Raw genomic sequence first — 22,773 nt, 5'->3', positions numbered from 1 at the left:
AAGAAAGCAAAGATATTAGGAGTTTTCATCTGAGTTAAAGACTCCCATACTGTCAGACATATCGATACTGCAAGACAGCCAATGCACCGGGGGATGTACTCGAAGATACAATTCATGAAAGAAAGAATAGCAGGAGAAGAGGTGTGAAAATTAAATGTCATTCCTTGACAGGGATGTCTGAGAATTAAGCTGGCAGTGAAGTGTTACAAAGTTATTTGGTGACAAGGCAGGAGAAGACAATTGTCAACACTTCTTCCCTTCCAACAAGTGCTGGCAACTAAGAAGTGGCTGCACAGCTAGAAGATGTAGGAGACGGTGTGAGATACAGGGAGAGGTGAAGCAATGTTTGTGTGTTTGTTTGTGTGTGTATGATGGCATTATTATAGATTTATAGAAGCTCCTGTGCCTCTTTGGAATGTACATATATGCAGGATTCATGGCATGTGTGAAGTTTGCATTGTTTTCTAGTATTTCCTCCCACACTTGTTAGTCAAGACTGAAGGGAATACATGGCATGTTAGTAAAGAGTGGTTATGTGACTACACTGTGTATAGTACAATATATATGTCAGGATAGATTTGCAGAGAAGCAGCTTTTTTTACCATTGTCATTTCAGTTTTTGATGCAAATTACAACAATAATTCATATAAAATTGTCATTTGATAGCTCATCCAACAAAATCTAGCTTTCATTACTGCAGTCGGTGATCATGATCGATATGTGAAATTAGAAAAAACAAATGAATTAAATATTTACGCTATTAAATATGGCTAATCTTAAAAATGTCACTGGTAATAATTATTTATATATGACAGTTTTTTTTAAGACACTGTCCATGATCCATCATCATTACTGAATGGTATCAACCTTTTCAACTTGTTCTTTAAAAAGAAAAAAAATGTGATTGTAATTCCCAAAAGGATTTTATTGTTGTAGAGCAAATAATGACTGTCCTCCATAAGAGGACAGGATAGCATTGGGTGTTGAAATCACACGTTTCTGTCTTTTCAATGCAAAGGTAAAGTTGTGTACTTTTGTGGGGAGGACAGTGTGGATGCTAGGGCAGAAAAAAATCAGTTGTGACCACGTTTGTTTCTTTATGCCATCCCTAAACACATCCATACCTTGACCAAAGCTACAGAATTTTAGATAGCTCTTATCTTGTGAAACGAGTATTTTTGTGCTTTTTAAAAAGCCTTTGGCATGTTGATAAGTCTCCTTTGGAAAACACCTCATCAGTTGTATGACCTTGGGTTCTGGTCGTAATTGTGTACCAGCATGCACCCTCTTTTCAAATACATGCTAATGTGAGTCGCAGTCCAAAAGCTTGATGTCTGTGCCATCTCTCACCATTGGAGGCATCGCATGATCATATCCAAGTCCCTTTTTGATCCAAGTCCCCAGTAAGCAGCTAGTTCCACCATAATGGCCTCGTTCGATTACAACGTGTAAAGTACTCCATTAGTCTTCTCTGTTCATGAATCATTAAGTGCTGGTTATGATCAGCCAGTTTCATGATGAAGTGCAGATTGAGGAAATGGAAACTGCTGGAGCTGCTTGAGGTCACAGGTGGATACAGTATTTTTAAGGCTAAATGAACAATGGCATGTTAAGGTAGCGATTAAGGTCAGGTAGTTTGTGAAGTATGCAAAATCAAGAACCATCAAACCCTAGAAAGAATTTTCATATCAAAACAAAGCAATTTAAGGCAGCTTATTTCATTTTAGATGCTTGAAATCCCTTGAGATAAAGATGAACACAGACAAACAAATTACCTTTGTCAAACCACTCTCATCCTCTCGTGTCCTACGCTTATGCAGGGGAGCGAGAACCGCAGTGTCAGATTTCAAACATTTATTTATTCAACAAAAATTGCAAAACCAGAGACGATAAATGTTTTTATTTATTGACAAACGCATTTGTTTCCTTACTAGTATAGCATAATGAATGAACTGTGTGCAAATATGCTTTACGAATAAGCTCTGACATGACTTGTCTGCTGCTCTAAGAGGGGATAAGCTTTGGTGCCATGTTGGCTGGAGATGTATCCATTTGTTTGTCCTGCAAGGGAGGGGCAAAATGAAACAAGAAATGGAGAGGGTTGTAAAAACAAAGTGGTTCGATGATGTGCTTGGACTTCAAAAAAGGCAATTGAAAAGACCCATGTGAAGATGTAACAAAGACGATGGCAAGTCAAAGAGAAGCAGAAAGTGACTGTTATCCATGAACCATGCACAGTGCTTAGGAGAGTGAAATTAATGGGTTAATCTTCGTCTCATTATTGTCATGATGGATCAGATTTCTGACTTCCCTCAAAGGCGGCTTAATGACTCGTTGACACATATCTGAATGACTGGCTTCACTGGTGGCATCCATTAGTGTGCCACACAAAGCTCTCAGATGTGCTTAAACAAAATGGATAATTACCAAGAGCTTTCATCACTGTAATGAATGACATCAATAAAGGGACAATTCATATTACATTTAATGCAGTCAGGCCTGCCACTGAGGAGGCCCAGGCTGTTATGACGTCCAGTTATGATATTTCAACTCACATTTGTCATTCATTTGTTTCGATGCAGCAATCAATTACAATAATACCCAATGACAAAGTCTGATTAAAAGGCTGCAGAAACAAAAGATATCTGACTGTATCATTGACTCTGTGTATTTGATAGAGCCATTCTTAATGCCAGACCTCATGCAGTACAGGCTATAATAACAAGGTGGCAATATTACCATAATTACAGATCTTCTTCCTCTTGCAGCTGCTTCCCTCTCTTCCTCTGCCCCTCCCCCTCCGGTTTATGTTGTTTCTTGCTGTTGTTAATGCTCAACCTCTAATGGCCATGGCGTCTTCCCCGCCAATGCTTAAAAACGTTTGTCTGTCTCCTCCATCCCCTTACTTATTTAATAATGAGACCACACAAGGCAGTGTCTCTATTCATAATGGGGCAGCAGCGGAGCCATCTTAGTTGGCATACACATCATGACGGCGGGGGCAATGCAGCAGGAGAGATCGAATTGAGAGACAAATTAGACCTCGGCTACTGATTGACTCAAAAATCGGTTGAACTTGGTGCCTGTTGATGTGGGAGCCTGGGTTCTGTGAGTGTGTTGGAAGTCTGCGCCTCCTGCGCTCACACACACTTTGCACATATCTAAATACGGAGATCTGAAGGAATTGGCGTGTTTGTGCCCGTGTTGTTTCGACGTCCTGATGGTTGTCGGTGGCTGTGACAAGCACGCCTCGATGTTTATTCCTCTCTATCTGCGCTGGAGAGTTCAGGATCCCATGCCACCCTGTCTCATCTCAAAGAAAACAACAAATCATATCTCCCAGTTTGAAACAACAGACCTGCAGAGGGGTGTTTCGGGAAGAAAATATTTGCTTTAATAATGATTTCAGCATGGTTGACTGTCTGAGAACTGCTCATACAGGTCTCTGTGTTTAAACAAATGCGCTAACATACTTTGTATTATATGAGTGAATTTATAGGTTCATTCTGTATAATAATTTATAGTAAATGGGAAACCCTATTAATTCTACAGCTCTATTTACAGGAACATAATTGTAATGGTTCACCTGCTCTGCATTACATGTATTCAAATAGATGTCCTCCATATTATAGTCTAAGAAATCCCACGAGCATCATGATTCGTGAGGGGAAGCCGTGATAATCTGGAAAACAGGGACAACACTTGGTACGCAGGTGATGGTATGAGCTAAACAAAAAGCCAAGGAAGGCCAGCAACTGTCTGTGGGGATTTAACCATGTAACAGCTTTGATGCATTTTAAATTGACCTCGAGCATACTTTGGAGACGAGGAGAGAGGGCAGAAACACACAAAGCAGACGATCAATTACTATTCTATAATTGGACAGGGCTTTAATGAGGCTGGCGGATGCAGGCTTGTGCACCTTTGTCAGCTGGAGTCACTGACGTGGGTGGCCCAATCAAAGCATGTCCTCATTAGCATATCTCCGCACATGCAACCCTAGCCCTCAGAGTGACCGGCCCTTCAAATAGAAGAGTTTATTATAGGGTTTAATTTCCCAGTGGTGGCTGACCCCTACTCATTTTTGCATTGCATAATAACTCAGAACTGACACGGTAGTATTTTATTCCTCAGGACACAGCACCAAACCAAACATCATAATTAAAGGGGGAACAAAAGAGACAACCAAAACTGATTATATTAAAAATAATCATTGAATAATGACTGAGGGAATATCAAAGCAGATGTTTTATCACATGCTGCAACAAAGTGCTTCCAGCTTTTGGCTTCAAAGCAAACAGTGGGAGGGTAAGGTAGCAGCAAGTGTTTTGGTCTAATACATCTGCTCCAGTGACCCACTCATCCCCAACATCAAACATTGAGCTGAGTCAAAGGTACTCAATCCTGCAACACAAAACCCAAACAAGGTTTACCAATCCTTTCTTCCTGGTAATGTGTTTAACTGCTGGCTCTGAATCTGCGTCATGTGTGATGTTGGTATTTTGTATTACTGTCTCATGTGTAGTTGTTACATATTAATTTATTCATATGATTATGGTTTTAGTTTGCACTACTGCTTTATCTGTGTGTCAGGGTTTCCACTAGGATTTTTTCTCGCCGGTCAAATGTCCGGGCAGAATTTATTTTACCGGACAAATTTGAAACTTACCGGTCATATTTCAATAATAATAATAAGAGTTGTGTAGCAGAGTTTCCGTAAGCAGGTAATTTACCGGACTATGAGCAGATATGCATTGCTGATGTTTAAAACTCAGTTCACGGGGCTCATTTTTATATTGCTTCAGTTTATAATCGTAACAGATCGAAACAATTCAGATTAATTTTTCAATAAATGATTCCACAAACAACAAACAACATAATTATTACATTCAAACAAACTACTTGTAGTAGATAACGTACATTATTCAGAAGTTTACATCAACTTTGAATAATAACACGGGAGAAACGGGTCCTCTCTTTTCCCCTCTCTCTCCCTCTCTCTCCTGAGTCCTGACAGCCCGTCAGTTTCTCAAGCAGCTCCTGCAGCCCGCTAAACAGAGGGCGGGGCTTCAGGTGATCCTGCAGAGCTGCGTGTCTCGGTCAGACTCAGCAGCTGATCTGATCTCTCTCTCGCGTCCGGTTACACTTCACTCGCGTTTATGTCCATATGGATCAGATCCAGCTCTCCTGATCGGCCTTTATAGAGAGCACCGATCAAACTATTAAGAGTGAATATCGGCCGATAATGACCGGCGGCCGATCGATCAGAGCCTCCCTAATTATTACCAGACATTTTGACCGTCAGGTTTTGAATTTACCGGTTTTTTATAAATTTTACCAGCTAAAAACCGGTAATTACCGGCTAACGGAAACCCTGCTGTGTGTGTATGTGCGGCCACTGCGGGGGTAGACTTGCACAGCTGTTTATCTTTCATGTTTCTGTGTGTTTGAGTAGGGGGAGAGGCAGATGATGAGGATACATCATCGAACAATTCATCATCTAGAGATGTTGTTTTGCTTCGTGTTTGCTGATTTTGTGTATACTGTTTACCGTCTTTGTGTACATGTTTACACTACTGACCAAATGAGTTTCCTACAGGCACAATTAAGTTAATCTAGGTATGACTTGATTATATATGATCTGGAATAATAATAATAATACACAGACACGCAAAAAGGTACATAGATGTGGTCAATTATACTATACCATGGTCTTGGTGAATATTCAATACCTAATAGGCTATGGGGCGGGACATCTCTTAGCGGTTGACCAATCAGAGCAGACTGCAAGCTCTGGTTTCAGACAGAGGGTGAAAAGAGGTGCTGCAGCAGAGGCATTATGAGAATAAAAAAAAAGGAAAAGGTGTGATCTTTCCTTTATAAAAAAAACAAAAACAGAGGGTGGCAGTACAAACTTAAATGAGAAATATCAGAAAGAAATACTTTTCACACATACAGTAGGCAGCTTTAGTTGAACCAGTAATGACATCCAAATGATGTAAATGTGAGCATCTTGACATTATATACAGTAAATATACATATGTGTATTTACATGCCACTCTGTAATCATCTAAATGGCAAACAGTACACTTATCCCACACTATTACTCTGGAAGGCATAGTTTCAGATAAATAAGAATGCAGACGCCAGTCGAGCTGCTGGTTGAAACGCACAATTACGCTAGTCTAACCAACAATTGCCAACTTACAGATACAATAGTAGGTTCATGATGTGTTGGGTTCAGTCTGAATATAACTTCATGTTATGTCTTTCTTTCTGATGCACACATTAATCACATAATGGTACTATATAATTAGGAGTACTTTAGGGTTCAGACAGGAGGAACAAAGGATCAAAATGAATGGATTCCATTTCCCATGTGAAAAGTGCAATGATAATTACTGTACAATGCTATGGCCATGAAAGACCTGTCGTGATATTTAAAGAGCAACAATGAAGAAGAAGCATAATGAAGCTTATTTTAAATATATAAACTGGCCAAGAGAAATGTTTAATTTTGAGGTCAAGCTTAGTATTCTGTGTTAGGGAAAGACAGAAACATTTAAAAATCAGTTTTATTCTCATCCAAACACCCGGCAGATTTGACAGGACCTTGAAAGATGGTTGTCACTTCCTTTATAATGGAACATCTTATTTTATTTAACAAATTTGCGATTTATTTGATGAGAATGAAAGGATGTTTTCAACAGAAAGACTATTGTTGAAGAAGTAATTTCGAAATATACTCTTATATATAAGCAGTCTGTCAAATAATATCATATTTTTGTCCTAGTCTATTTTGTTTTAGCTTCTATAAAGCTCTCAAATTAATTGCTTAATTGTTTTACTCCCTCCCCACACAGAAAGTGTTTTTCTGTTCTGTTAATACGCAGCTCCTAATTAATTACTGCCTTTGTTTTTTTTATGAGAAAATAAAATAAAAACAAGCTTGTGTTATTAAATAAGAATATTCATCGAAATATGTCTTGAATATCTTCCACATAATCTTAAAAGGTACTTGCACACTTGTATCTGAATTTCAACTAAACTACGTCACGCAAGTAGACACTAAACTAATTGGAAATACCAACTTCGGTACAGACACTCAGTTTAATGTTTGATTCATCATGTACCCGGTGCACAGAGCGCTCTCCATCAAGACAAAGCAACTCCAAGTGACTGCTCCTGTTTTTACAATCAAAGTCAACATCCTGTGTTTTGTCTGCACAGCTGACGCCTCATTATGGTTAGATCACTTAAACCGTAATGTTGTCTCCAGGAAGCAGCCAAGTATTCATGTTTATGTAGTCTGAAACATAAAAATTGACATTTCAAACTTTCCCCGTCTCAAAAGTTACAGGACAGGATCTGACAGCAGCATATGGTTGCATGACAAAGTGTGAGTTGTTTGAATATAGGAGCGATATTTCAGCTTTTTCAGTGAAGTTTTTTTTTTAAAGCCTGTCAATTTGCTTTGTATTTATTCAAAAAAAGCTGAATTCTTGGATAGATGTGATTGTCACCAACATATTTCACATCACATTTAATCGGTTCTCATTTGATAGTCAACATGTAAGCTTGTAGTTTTGAAAAAGAACAAACATACCTGTTAGTTGGTATACTATTCAGAGAGGAATACAAGTTCTGGCCCCATCTGCTCAAGCCTCCACTCTTGAGTAACACTTCATTAGTGGAGCATCTCTCCTTTTTGTTGGATGGTTGTCAGAAGTGGATGTTGAAAGTAGAATTCAGAAACAGCCAGTGCAATCCTGTTTAATAATAATAACAAATATGTTTAAAAAGTGCTAATCAGCAAACATGTTTTGATGGAAATGTCAAACACGATCACCATTTTTGTAATTAATAAACATTTTTGATTAACATATCTGCCTAGTTGCAAAATATTTATACTGAACGAACATATCAGTAAAATGTTCACCTAAGAATTTAATTTGTTTTCCCCATGATATCTGTTTATAGCAACTAAACATGATTCATGTTTTTTTACGTTTGTTTGGACACTCACAGCAATTAGTCTAGTGCTCAAGGAGTTGGTTCATCAGTTGGGTGCAATCAAACCATTCAACGTTTTTAAAAGTAGCCACAGCCAGAACTCAAACATATGTAAATCCATGTAGAACATTTTATGAAAATGTGGCATGTGGAAAATGTTTGTTTCACATATTATTTGAGGAACGCAAGTTGTAACCCTACACCAGTGGTTCTCAAAGTGGGGGGCACGCTCCCCCTGGGGGGCGCAGAGGCATGCCAGGGAGGGCGCGAGAGACCAGGAAGAAAAATGGTTATAAAATAAAATAAAAAAATCATAATTTGAAAAATTATTGATTTGAAATAATATGATGCAGTACAGTACTATTACGTCTGGGTCTCTGTGTTTCATTAAAGCTCGGCTCTGTGTGTGTGTGTGTGTGTGTGTGTGTGTGTGTGGAACGAGCCATTTTGTGTGCACGAGAGAGAGAGCGCACCGGTACCGGAGATCGTTGTTGTTAGCTTCTGGTGCTAGCGAGCTATGCTAACGGATATAAGGAGTTTTTTCAACAACAAAGTGGAGGAGAGTCCTCTCCTGTCAGACTGAGAGACTCAGTGAGCTAAAGAGGGTGCCCCCGGACCCCCCTATGTGAGGTCCACACACCACCTGTAAAAATAGCACTTTACCCCTGCTTACACCTATATGCCGTGAGCTGATTATCGAGCCTTCATTGTAACAGTCGCGGGTACGTATGCGTGGGGATTGTTGCAGTAGAAAATGCAACTGTTGCGCCCGGTACATTAATGGGAAACCCTAAATGTTTGAGCACCCTCTATGAAACGTCAAGCTACCCCACAGCACCCCCAAAAGAAATCTCTGGCGCCGCCACTGAGCCTGACTATTTGTGTTGGGGGGGCCCGACCTTTTTTTTTCTCCAAAGGGGGGGCCTGACAGAAAAAGTTTGAGAACCACTGCCCTACACATACTCACTGGTAATTAAAGGAGACCTATCATGCAAAATGCACTTTTGTACATCTTTTATACATGAATATGTGTCCCCGGTGTGTCAGGGAACTCACCAAGTGTCAGAAAACACAACCGTCTCTCTTTTCCTCCATACCCACATCTAGGGTTGGGTATCGTTTGAATTTCCACGATTCTGATACCGATTCCGATTCTACTTTTCGATTCCGGTTCTTAACGGTTCTCAATTCCGATTCTTTGAGGGGCAGGGTAAAAAAATGATACATGCTTCTTCCACCAAAAAAAATTACATTTATTCGAGAAACTTTTACACAGGTTAGTTTACAGTAATATTCACATTAATCAGTCTGTTTATATTCACTGCTATGTAACTGTAACCTGAGAACCACCGAAGCTGCAACAGTCCAACTTTTAAAGAACAGTTCTTGTTGAGAAAAACAAGCATATCTGCATTCTCAGGCATACCGGGAAGAAATGTTTGAACATTTTAAAGTAAAATGCTTCAATCTGGTGCACTTTAAGCAGAATTACTAGAGACTAGATCTAGGGGGTACAACTCTAAACACCCATATGAAAAAGATCGGTTTACATTTTAATAATTAAATAAGTATGTGAACATAATAACCTACCATAGCCAATAACAAATACATGTAACGTATTTTATTTTTGTTGTTCATTCATATCTTATTTTACTATTTTATTTATGCATATTTTTGTATCTCTCCAGTTTAAAACGATATGTCTGGTTTACTGTCCTATATACATTGGAATGATTTCAAACCTGTTTTATCCCAATAATGTGCCTTGGAAATATGTGTTTACATAAATTGTGATAACTTAGACTAAAGTGAACTATCTAAACTGGACCTGACTGAGAGTCCTTTACCTCACTGAGCTGTAGTTATCAGCCTCAGTCTGACTGGAGAGGACTCTCCCTCCACATCATTGTAGAAACATCTTCTTCCGTTAGAGCAGCTAGCACCAGATGCTAATAACAACAGCGCATACCGGTGCACCCTCCCTTTCTCCCTCGCTCGCTCCCACGCTCACTCGCACTTTGGCTGTGAGCTGCGGGTGCCAGATAAGCCAACATCCCCCATTTTCATCACTTACAGCGCCCATCGCACAGGGCAAATGAAAAGTGTAACCGGGATGAAAAGGGTGCTACATTTACTTAATTATGAATGTTGTTACATCAAGGCCGAAAATTAGGATGAGCCCCAATGGTCAAAAAAAATGTTTTCCCTCCCAGAGCTGTCAGCGCAGCGCCTCCACAGATCTGGCGCCCTAGGCGAACATGGTTACGCTGTAGGAAGTGTAGGTACAACGCTACATTTCCCGCCCCGCCGCAGTCATACAGTAGGCTACGGAGAGCGGCGAGAAACATTTCCTCAGGAATCGAAAAGCGGAACCGAAATTCACATTTCTAAATGATGCCGTTGGAATCGAAATGTTGGAACCGGTTCCGTACCGGAACCGGTTTTCAGTACCCAACCCTATCCACATCTCTAAAAACGGGGCAGGAACGGATCTGATACAGATTGATACAGATTTGAAAATAGTGTGACGTCAGTGACGAGGAGCTCTGCCTATATGGCCAACTCTCCACCAATCAGGGGAATGCGAGGTTGCCTAACTCAGCCCCCTCCTTTGCAGGGGGGCGTGGTCAGCTGCAGCGCATGAAAGACAGGGGTGGAGGAGAGCAAAATAGAGCAAAATGAGGCATGGCTAAAATGCATGATCTGTTTGGTATTTTGAAAAAAAAACATATAAATATACCTTATATAGGTATGGCCCTACAATATATTATGCAAATATACGTAGCATGATAGGTCTCCCTTAAGCTATACACAAGTATGTATCAGTTTCCATTGCGTTTTTGTTTATGTTTTCCTTTTTAGCCATTACATTTTGTTTCTTTTTACTGTATGTGCCAATTTTGAATGCACTTACAAACCAATCACAGAATATATACTTTTTTGTTTAAACTTAACCACATACATTATTCCAGTTGAATCTCTAAACAAGATTTTTGCCTGTGAAAGTTATCCAGGCAGCAATTATATTTTCTGTAACAACGCCATTGAAAAAAGGTCATGAATAAATCTGTTATTCAAAGAGACAGTGTTAGAGAGGTCTTTTTTGTCATTGAGTTTTTCGTGGTAACCCTGAGCAGGAAACAATATCTTGACAGTTTTTAGAACACCTAGAAATACATTACATACAAGTTATTGAGCCAACTCAAGCATTTGGCATCTGCCAGTGGTTTTTACAATGGACCATATGGACTCATACAATTCACCCCCTTGCTTCTGTCAGGCACTAATGGGGTTAGACAAGGGTATTTGCAATGTTTGACAAAGGACTTAAAGTATACAGAATGCAGAATTCCATAAATGAACCGAGTGAACAAATGCAAATCTGCCTCTTGGTTAGCCCAACTAGACGAAGCCAAGCCCTTACAAATCTTAACCCAATCTTCCGTTGAACAAAAGTGGTAATCCTTTATTTATTAATAAAATCAAATTGAGCAAATGAGACTTTGGGTTGCTGTCTTGTCTATTATGCTGGAACTTGAAACCGTGGAATTGCTTCCAGACAAATTGAAGCCTTGTCTCCATGCGCACCAGGCATTTTATGGTAGGTTTAGCAGGGAAATCTCAAAGGCTCATTAGATGTCTTCTGGCTCTGCTTGGCCGCTAAAGGGTATCTGCAATTCTTATCTGAAGTGGCAGGCTCCACTCAGATAAGACGTGATATATTATGAAATTAGGCCGCACAAAACTTTTAAGAGACATGAACCCACGGAGGAGAGGAATGTTTAATGTCACTGCAATATTGTGGCACAGTTAACTCGAGGCCCAGAGCGCTGTAGCCTCGTCTCCAGTTAAACTGATGGGCCACATCATTAGCGGGCTTCCACTGTGGAGAGAGGGACAGGCAGGTACGAGCAGGGAGAAAAGGACAGAGCAGCGCCTGGGATCAGCTCGGTGAAGCTGCTGGGGCTCAGCTGCCCACATATGCAATTCAAATGCAGAGGCTGCGACAGGGTTGAGCCGGACCAGGTACATCTGTATCTCTTCCGGCTCGATGTGGAGGAGGTGGTGAGTGACAGCAGGTGGGGATGCAGCCCAATTAGAGCAGGGCTGTTGGAGGATGATGAATGGGGCAGGCTTAGAGAGCCTAGGAGGAACGTAGGCATAGGCAGGCTGGAGATGCCCACAGCTGTCTCACTGGATGAGCATAAACATGCTGAGGGGCTCCTCCATACCAAATAATGCAGCCCGCATCCATAGGCTGGTGTGTGTGTGTATGTGCACTCCTGTCTCTTTCCACCTCTCTTCCACAGGTTTTGATAGTTATCAGCTCCCATCATTGAGTGTCATCGCATTGATCTAAACATAGAGCTTGCAGCTTGATACTCACCGTAGGTAAATATAAAGGGGAAAGTGTGAAATGTACCAAATGCATCTCTGTGTTTGTGAATGTAATGGTTATGATTTACTGCACAGAAGGCTATCATGTAAAGGCTGCCCCCATCACCTGTTGCTACAGGATATAATCATGGCGCAACTGCCATGTCGAGCTATCACGATCTACTTAGCAATGTTGGTTTAGTTCTGCCCAGCATTTGTAATCTAAACCCATGTACAAAATGGAGCAATTTAATGCTACTCTTGAGTATTGATGGAGCCTTTTTATTTTTATAAAAATCTAGTTCTATCCTAGAGAACGTTTCATTAGATGTAGAATCTACATTTAAAGACAAAATCACACATAATCACGGTTTGTGCTACGGTAGTCTCTGTACTGATGTCGGGAGTGAGTCTGTAACAAGAAATGTAAATCCGACTTTAACTTGTGCTGATTGTGGGGCTCCGGCACACCTGCAGGTGAGGGAATATCTTCTGAACCTTTGTGGAAGAGATTAGTAGAGCTTTATAATTCAATTTCATTACTGTATGAAATAGGAAGAGACTTCTTGCAGGCCACCTGTCTACTCCTGTCTTTCTGTGTCATTACCTTAATCCCCTGGAGTTATAGGGGAAAGGCGCTTAGCTCCCCATCTCCTCTATAATGTAGGGTTGGTTCAGCAGTGTCTTTGAAAGTTAATTATATAAACTTCCTGTTTGCACACTGTGAAATAGATATTGGGCGGGTTTTTTGCAGGGAAGGGCGTGATGCAGCAGAGCAGTGCTTGGCATTAAGAGCATACATGTTACCTGTTAATTCCCTCATGAGTTACCTCGCCTTGCATCAGTTAGTGGGAGAGGGGGAATGAGCAAGGCAATCGAAGAACAGATACAGTAGATTAAAGAAAGATAAACAGCTTTAGATGACTTTAAGAGAGGGATGAAGAGGAAGAGGAAGAGACGGGGGATACAATTAGGAGAGCGAGCACATCAATGAAAGAGAGAAGGCATGATGGTGTTCTGTATCGGCAAATACATTTGTTTTATTGCACCACCTGCCACAGAAACTAACATTTATCATAATCAATGCTTATCCATGACTTGAATGAAACAAAGGAAATCATTAGCATACTGTATGTGGATAGCTTCCACTTATAGCCACTTCTATAAAGTAAAGCTAAGAAATGAGGGAGTGTGAAAATTACACTGCCCACATTCACCAAATGGCAAACATGACACCATGCAGAGGATGTGTAAACCCAATAGTCCCTCAGTTTCTCAACAGCAAGTCTTATTTAATGCCTGCCAAGCTTACCAATCACTGATAAGTACCATGATAGAATACAAGCCATATTTCAGGTTTTTAAGAAAATGAAATGGACACAGTCAGATGAATATGTTTGAAGTTGAACACACATGTCATCAATATCAAGTATTATTAGTTATTATTAGGATAAGATTATATAACCTACAAAAACGTAGCAAAAATATGGTGAATAGCTTAATTTCCATAGCTTGTTTTTGCAATACCTTCATTAGTATCGTCAATTGCATAATCCTTTAAAATACTGACCAAATATTTGGATTAAATTCAGAGGGTCCATCCATCCATCTTCTCCCGCTTATCCGTGGTCGGGTCGCGGGGGTAGCAGTTCCAGCAGAGAGCCCCAAACTTTCTTTTCCCTGGCGACATCAACCAGCTCTGACTGGGGGATCCCAAGGCGCTCCCAGGCCAGCGAAGAGATATAATCCCTCCACCTGGTCCTAGGTCTACCCCTTGGTCTCTTCCCAGCTGGACGTGCCTGGAACACCTCCCTAGGGAGGCGCCCAGGTGGCATCCTAACTAGGTGCCCGAACCACCTCAACTGGCTTCTTTCGACGCGAAGGAGGAGCGGCTCAACTCCGAGTCCCTCCCTGATGACCGAACTTCTCACCTTATCTCTAAGGGAGACACCAGCCACCCGGCGGAGGAAACCCATCTCGGCCGCTTGTATCCGCGATCTCGTTCTTTCGGTCATGACCCATCCTTCATGACCATAGGTGAGGGTAGGAACGAAAATGGCCCGGTAGACAGAGAGCTTTGCCTTCTGACTCAGCTCCCTTTTCGTCACAACGGTGCGGTAAAGCGACTGCAATACCGCTCCCGCTGCTCCGATTCTCCGGCCCATCTCACGCTCCATTGTTCCCTCACTCGAGAACAAGACCCCGAGATACTTGAACTCCTTCACTTGGGGTAAGGACTCATTCCCTACTTGGAGTGGACAGTCCATCGGTTTCCTGCTGAGAACCATGGCCTCAGATTTGGAGGTGCTGATCCTCATCCCAGCCGCTTCACACTCGGTTGCGAACCGATCCAGTGAGTGCTGAAGGTCGCAGACCGATGAAGCCATCAGAACCACATCATCTGCAAAAAGCAGTGGTGCAATCCTTACTCCACCGAACTGCAGACCCCCCCCCCCACGACTACGCCTCGAAATCCGATCCATGTATATTACAAACAGGATTGGTGACAAAGCGCAGCCCTGGCGGAGGCCAACCCTCACCGCAAATGGGTCCGACTTACTGCCGAGGACCCGGACACAGCTCTCGCTTTGGGAGTACAGAGATTGGATGGCCCTGAGTAGAGACCCCCTCACCCCATACTCCCGCAGCACCTCCCACAGTAACTCCCTGGGAACCCGGTCATACGCCTTCTCCAAGTCTACAAAACACATGTAGACCGGATAAGCGTACTCCCAGGCCCCCTCCAGGATCCTTGCGAGAGTAAAAAGCTGATCCGTCGTTCCACGACCAGGACGGAATCCGCATTGTTCCTCCTCAATCTGATTCTGGTTCGACAATCGGCCTGACCCTCCTTTCAAGTACCTTGGAGTAAACTTTCCCGGGGAGGCTGAGTAGTGTGATGCCTCTGTAATTGGCACACACCCTCTGATCCCCCTTTTTGAAAAGGGGGACCACCACCCCGGTCTGCCACTCCTTCGGCACTGTTTCCGACTTCCACGCAACGTTGATGAGACGTGTCAACCATGACAGTCCCTCAACACCCAGAGCCTTCAGCATTTCCGGGCGGATCTCATCCACCCCCGGGGCTTTGCCACTGTGGAGTTGTTTAACGACCTCAGTGACCTCCCACCGGGAGATTGGTGTTGATCCCCCGTCATACTCCAGCTCTGCCTCTAACATAGAGGGCGGAGTTGTCGGGTTCAGGAGTTCCTCAAAGTGTTCCTTCCAACGCCCCAACACTCCATCAGTTGAGGTCAACAACGTCCCATCCTTACTGTACACAGCTTGGATGGTCCCCTGCTTCCCCCTCCTGAGGTGTCGGACAGTTTTCCAGAACAACTTTGGTGCCGCCCGAAAGTCCTTCTCCATGTCTTCTCCGAACTTCTCCCACACCCGCTGCTTTGCCTCGGCCACGGATGAGGCTGCTGCCCTTCGGGCCTGTCGGTACCTTGCAACTGCCTCGGGAGTCCCCCGGGATAACAAATCCCTGAAGGCCTCCTTCTTCAGTCGGACGGCTTCCCTGACCACCGGTGTCCACCAGGAGGTTCGAGGGTTACCGCCCCTTGAGGCACCTAAGACCTTGAGACCACAGCTCCCCACCGCGGCTTCGGCAATAGAGGCTTTGAACACCGACCACTCTGGTTCAATGTCCCCAACCTCCACAGGAATGCCCGAAAAGCTCCGCCGGAGGTGTGAGTTGAAGGCCTCCTGAACTTGGGCCTCCTCCAGACGTTCCCAGTTCACCCGAACTACACGTTTGGGCTTACCAGGTCTATCCAGAGGCTTCCCCCGCCACTCGACCCAACTCACCACCAGATGGTGATCAGTTGACAACTCCGCCCCTCTCTTTACCCGAGTGTCCAAAACATACGGCCTCAGGTCCGATGATACGATAACGAAATCGATCATGGACCTTCTGCCTAGGGTGCTCTGGTACCACGTACACTTATGAGCATCCTTATGTTCGAACATGGTGTTTGTTATGGCCAATCCATGACTAGCACAGAAGTCCAGTAACAAACCACCACTCCGGTTCAGATCAGGGGGGCCGTTCCTCCCAATCACGCCCCTCCAAGTGTCTCCATCATTGCCCACATGTGCGTTGAAGTCTCCCAGCAAGACTAAGGAGTCCCCTTCAGGAGCCCCATACAGGACTCTTTCCAGGGTCTCCAAGAAGGCCGAATACTCTGAACTGCTGTTGGGTGCATAAGCACACACAACAGTCAGAGTTTTCCCCCCCATAACCCGCAGGCGTAGGGAGGCGACCCTCTCGTCCACTGGGGTAAACTCCAACAACGAAGCACCTAACCGGGGACTTGTGAGTATCCCCACACCCGCCCGGCGCCTCACACCTTGAGCAACTCCGGAGAAGAATAGAGTCCAACCCCTATCCAGAAGTAAGGTTCCAGAGCCGACGCTGTGCGTAGAGGTGAGCCCAACCAGATCCAACTGGTACCGCTCCACCTCCCGCACAAGCTCCGGCTCCTTCCCCCCCAGAGAGGTGACGTTCCACGTCCCCAAAGCCAGCTTCTGCCGCCCGGGTCTGGTCCGTCGAGACCCTCCACTTTCACTGCCACCCTTCTGGCAGCGCACCCGACCCCATCGATGTTTCCCGTAGGTGGTGGGCCCGCGGGACGGAGAAGCGGAGGTGTTGCCCACGTTGCCTTTTCGGGCTGGGCCCGGCCGGGCTCCGTGGCAAGCCCAGAGGGTCATTATAGTAAAATAATAATGATGGTCCTTACTTAATGTTACTATTACGGCTGTACCTAAATACTATATCCACTGTTTCTGATTAGTTGATTACTGTATTAGTTTAATCTTGAAAACATCAGAAAACAGTGAGGAACGATCATTACAACACCTGAATGTAACCTCTTCAATGATTACCTTCGTTCAACCATTAATTCAAATTCCAAAATGTTAAGTTTATAACAATATAAAACATGAAAAATAAGGAAATCCTCACATTTGAGAAGCTGAAACCAGATAACAATTGAATTTCTCTAATTTACAACGTTGTTGCCATTAGTTTTAAAGGTCACCTACAGTATTATGCAAAATCCACTTTTTATATTGTTTCAGCTTTAAAAACAACTTCACAGAACATGTTTTTAACGGACATGATATGGCGTTACAGAAACAATACCTAATTCCATGTGGAACATTTAGTTTTTAACAAATGTCAATGGCACTTCACCTTTTAAATCCCAGGCCTCACCTGGAAATGTGATCATAATGTTAGATGATTCAATTTGACAACAGGAAAGTCATTTTAAAAGGAATCTAGTTTGAATGTATTGATCTTAAGACATGCACAGAGTTTCAATTGAACCTTTTCCTCAAGTCAAGAATTTCACCTTGTAGAGTTGAAGGTTGAGGTGTCTGGGCTGACAGGCTGGTAATCCGCCCTCCAAAACGTTTGTGTTCAAACACTAATCACCGCCTCCGGCATAATTGACTGATCCCAGTTTGGCTTGTGTTAATTTATGTATGCAACAACAGGAAAGCTTAAAGACAATCCTTGGGTGTCATCTACATGATAGATCTCTCCCCTTGTGCCCTTGTCGCTGTGTGAAGTCTTATATGTTTACATATCTGGATTTGACAGCCTTGGTGTTAAAAATGCAGGCTTCTGGGCAATTGCATCACATGGTTCCACCCACACCTAAAAGCGTCTTTACAAGAAAGAAGGTGAAACTTCTACCCCTTACATTCATCAAACTTGCAAAAATGCACTTATTTCGAGACATGTAACATATTTCTACATTTTAAAGTATAGATTGGTGATGAAGAAATGCTTTGATTCTGCTATAAGGCCAATGTTTTCTTATAAGACTTATAGTGAACCAGCACGTCAGGACTATGCGTTTGAGATGGGAGAGTGAACATGTTGAATTATATATCAAAGGCATTTATGCTGCAACAGCGTCATTCATTTATGTTGTATCCCCATATAATAAAAGGTTCATATATTAATAACTTTATAACAGGTAAACGTACCTCTACGTTCATAACGATGATGAGTGGTTGTGGTTTTATATTCTCTATTATAGATTCAATCATATTCCTTCCCTCTATAAACCCTTTTCTAAAAGGATTTCGAATAAAGTTAATGACTAACTATGGGCCATTATATGGTTTAATGATAATAACGTCTATTATAATACAACACATTCAAATTGTCCCTGGTGCTGAAAGTCCTAGTAAAGTATTTCTAGACACAGGGAGCTGGAACAAGGCACATCTCGTGCAGAATATATGCGACATTCTGATTTGTTCCATACTTTATATCAAATATATTTGTATTTTCTGTGCTGCCAGATATCTAATGCATTTAAAGAAAAAGGCTGGTGATGGTGTATATTATCCTCAAATCGGCAATAAGTCCCATGAAAAGAAAAAGCAACACAACATTAGTCCCATCTCTCAGTACTTCCCCACTGTGCCTGTTTGCTCCTACTGGAGACAAATCTGGTCCAAACATAGTTTTACATAGACTAAATATTGGAAATAGTGAGTGGGATTATTCACTGTGCTTTGCACTTTTGTATATTTTTCAGACCGGGAAGAAAAATATATACTATTACTAGAGAATATCTGCCATATATCTTATTTTACCTCATGTCCCACACTCAAAATAACCTTGAGTGCATTTCAGATGTAAGCTTACCATATGAGCACAACATGCCATCTGTAGTGCCTGCCACGAAGATGGAGATCCATACTGGAGGGTCAGCTGGGGTTAGAGTAAGGAGTTGGACACTGGGTCTGAACTTGGAGGGTCATCTGAAGAAGTGGCTCTGTCTGTTGTTTGTTGTTAATCTGAAGAAACGAGAGAATCAACCCTTTTTTACACACAACCATGCCTTGAGAAATTAAATGTATTACTTGCAGCAGAAAATACAACATGAGAGGGATTCAATGCTATATATTTTGTAATAACATAATGACGAAAATTATGTTTTCCTCTATTATACCTATTTATTTTGGGACATTTTCATTAAATAGAGACAGGAGAGGAGGAAGAAGAGGTACAAAAAGGTCTCCAGTGGCACTCAAAATGGGGACATAACAGTTGATACAACCTGCAAAAGGTTTTTAGTTGTGTGCAGGAAAATATAATGTGAACAATTGGAAAAGTGGCCTTAATCATTAGAGACAACCTGTATACTTTATTTATATTAAACTGAATCCCTAACTTATGTGCTTTTGTTGCCCACTCATAATTACATGTGGGACTTACGTTGCAAACCCTGTCCTCTGGTGTTAAAATCCATCGCTTTCTACACCCACCATCCACCCAAACCCCTCCCTACAGCTTCTGTGTGAATGCACTGCAGCACTTTCTTCGTTACAGAAATAAGTTGCCACTGAAAAGTATCTGGGCCCCAATTAGGTTTCCCTTAAACATATTTAGGTGAAAAAAGTATGAAACTATAATTGTTATTTCTGAGAGGCAAGGTTACCCTTCAGCTTCACAACAGAGATACAAATCATTGATCTAAACAACAGCAAATTAAACCAAAGCTCAGGAAGGGTAGAGCTACTAATAGGGCTTTTGATTCTGGCAAATAACAACACTAATTTTAGGAAGTGCAAATGTCTAACAGATACATGCTTTGTACCTTGTTTCATACATTATTTATACATATCTGTTCTCGGAGCAGACGCTGTATGTGTCTGATCTACGTGTGACACAAGATCAAAATTGGGTCGCTGCATGCTGGTGTGCGGACATACCGGTTGTTTTGGGACATAATTATTGTCTGTACGTAGTGTCTGTACTTTTTCAAATTGTCCACCAGTTGTGACCAGTAGCCACAGGCTCAGTTTCTTTAGTCTGGGAGTAAAAAAAACATCACATCAGCTACCACTTTGAACAATTCAAACCCTTAGCACAACCCTGACCTGCCAACAAATTATTGTTTGGAGAATTAAATGAATTATGAAAGTGCAGAAAAACTATTTAGTCTTGCATATCCAGCTGCCATTCTAATAAATCACTGCCACCCAAAAAGAACTAATTTGTGTTGTTGTACTGTGAGCATGATTGATGAGCATGCTCTGGGTTGCAGTGAAGGAGACACAGTTCAACAATTCTGCACTATATCTTTAAAAGGCTGAAGAACAAAAATGGTCTTTAATCTCTTCAACTGGCATCCATTATTAAAATAGATTTACCCGTACTTTAATGTATTAACATAAGTTCTCCCTTGTATAAGCCAAAAGAATGAATTGTTCTGTTGTTTTTGTTTAGCTCTGAAGAAACAAACGTTTGACAAACGCTCCACCTTGAAATGATGTGCAGCAGCTGTCACTGGTGAATGTGCAGTCTGCATTTATTCCAGTCAAACAGTGTCTGAATTGCCACCCTGCTGATTTCTCATTGTATTTGACCCAAATGAGGGCTAAACTTATCTATTCCCCATGTATGCTTCTTCACACATCAGTGATTTAAAATATTACCTGCTGAACCCCGCCTCACCAGCTGAGATATTGTACAAATCATGCTGTGCTTGAAGTGCATTAGCTTGTGGTGTCAAACCTTGTTATTATTGTCTACACTGTTATATTTGATCTGTGTGCTTTGTAGTGATTTGGCAGATGTCCCACAGTTCTTCAACAATGTATTGGCAAACTGTTAGGACACATGGGCATTGTCACATACTAACAACATACAACACAAACAAATGCAAATGTACAAACAGACACTTTCTCTGCAACAGGAAAGTGAAAAAAGCAACCGTGCCTTATTGTTGAGTAGGGGCAGATCTGACACCGCAGACATCAAATTGATATTAATATCTATGAGATGCCTTTACCTTTTGAGTTATCGCTCTAGCGGTCAAATGCCGTCCAGGGGCGAGGCACAGCTGAGAACATGAATGTTTAACAAGACTGCTGCATAGTTCACCTCAATGCAAGCCTCCAGCTCCGAGCTGAATTATTAACCACTGCACGCCTGTTCCAAATTCCTACTGAGACTACAGTTCTAGGTTGACACTCAGCAGAGTGCTGAGAAACAACAGTTGAAATTCAAGAAATCCCTAATGCAATTACTCCCTGAATAAGACACAACAGTGACGGAACGAAAACAACCATGTACAATGGGAGCGATACAGACACCTACTGTATGAGATAACAGAAGTGCATTATGGTTGATTTGACTGATAAAAAAGAACAAACCGGCACATGTTTACAGTGAGTCAAACAACATTTCATATTTATGGATCTCTTTTAGTCTGTCTCACTTGATGCTTACACTCAGAGACACAACTGAAGACAGGGGGACCCATTCATTTTAAATGAGTGCTGGAGAACAAGGAGCAACAGAGAGTGCAGCGACAGACAGGCGGCAGAAACATCTCCGTGACTTGTCGGCAGCAGAAAGTTGACTTGAGTTCAACTTTATGCAAATGAGCAGCGATATGATCCAACAATGGCCAATTGAAGGGCAGCTGTGCTCACTTTTTGTTCCTCCACTTCCTTAAACTTTTCCATAACTTTGTTCCTTTCACGCCGTCCCTATCAATTTCAAATAAGAAAAACTCATTGTAGTCAAAGGCACTTTCCCTGAAGGATACGATGTGTCCCTGCTTATTTACAGAGACATCAATCAAAAGAATACATCATGAAGGGGGGTATCCTGGGTCAGAGGGATCCCCAGTGAGCTTTCTTAAGAGGGATAGCAACTTCCTGATGAATATTTATGGGAAAACATATTGTTACCTAAAGTAGACACAGCCTAAATTAATGCATATTTGTGTTTATCAACAAAGTAGTGCAACAGAAATTGTATATGATTTTATACTATACTCAAAATGTCAACAGTATGGACAGCAATGCCAACCACTGTCACAAAAAGACCCCTTCAGGGACTGATTGTGCTGCTATATTGGCAGAGAATAACACACATTCCTTAAACAATTAGAAACCATTGTAGGTAGTAAAGTACTAAGCTGGACATGCAAAGTTTGTGCCCCTTTGAAGAGTAGATAAACATAATGTTTAATGTATTTGGTAACTTATATTCTTGTGTCAAAGTTTTTGTAAAGCTTCAAAAACTGCAGTGGAATATTCCGCTGCACATGTTTGCAATGTCAATGCAATATCCCGCTCTCTTAAAACATCCATGAGAAATAATCAAAGCTAGACAGACCTGCCGTGTGTGGTAGAGGTTGCTAAGGTATGATTGGACAATAATTATTTTGTTATTATTATTATCTTTAGGGAACAGTCATTTACCAGAATGAACGACTAAGAAACATCACCGACACCTACTTTCAGTGATGTAAATACTTATTGGGTAATACGATATGACACAAACACACACACACACACACACACACACACACACACACACACACACACACACACACACAC

General features: G+C 41.9%; 1 long non-coding RNA gene across 1 annotated transcript; it reads right to left on the bottom strand.

Annotated features, from left to right (window-relative positions):
• Positions 1–7,138: 7,138 nt before the first annotated feature.
• Positions 7,139–9,135, bottom strand: LOC117453598 (uncharacterized). Its single transcript, XR_004552914.2, has 3 exons — positions 9,070–9,135; positions 7,607–7,769; positions 7,139–7,309 (listed from the first exon to the last, which is right to left on the bottom strand). It is a non-coding gene; the product is annotated as an uncharacterized lncRNA (long non-coding RNA).
• Positions 9,136–22,773: the final 13,638 nt, after the last annotated feature.

The sequence above is a fragment of the Pseudochaenichthys georgianus genome, chromosome 10, assembly GCF_902827115.2.
Source record: "Pseudochaenichthys georgianus chromosome 10, fPseGeo1.2, whole genome shotgun sequence".
Lineage (NCBI taxonomy): Eukaryota > Metazoa > Chordata > Actinopteri > Perciformes > Channichthyidae > Pseudochaenichthys > Pseudochaenichthys georgianus.
Note: the sequence above shows the minus strand (reverse complement) of the source record. Positions and strands in the feature narration are given on the sequence as shown.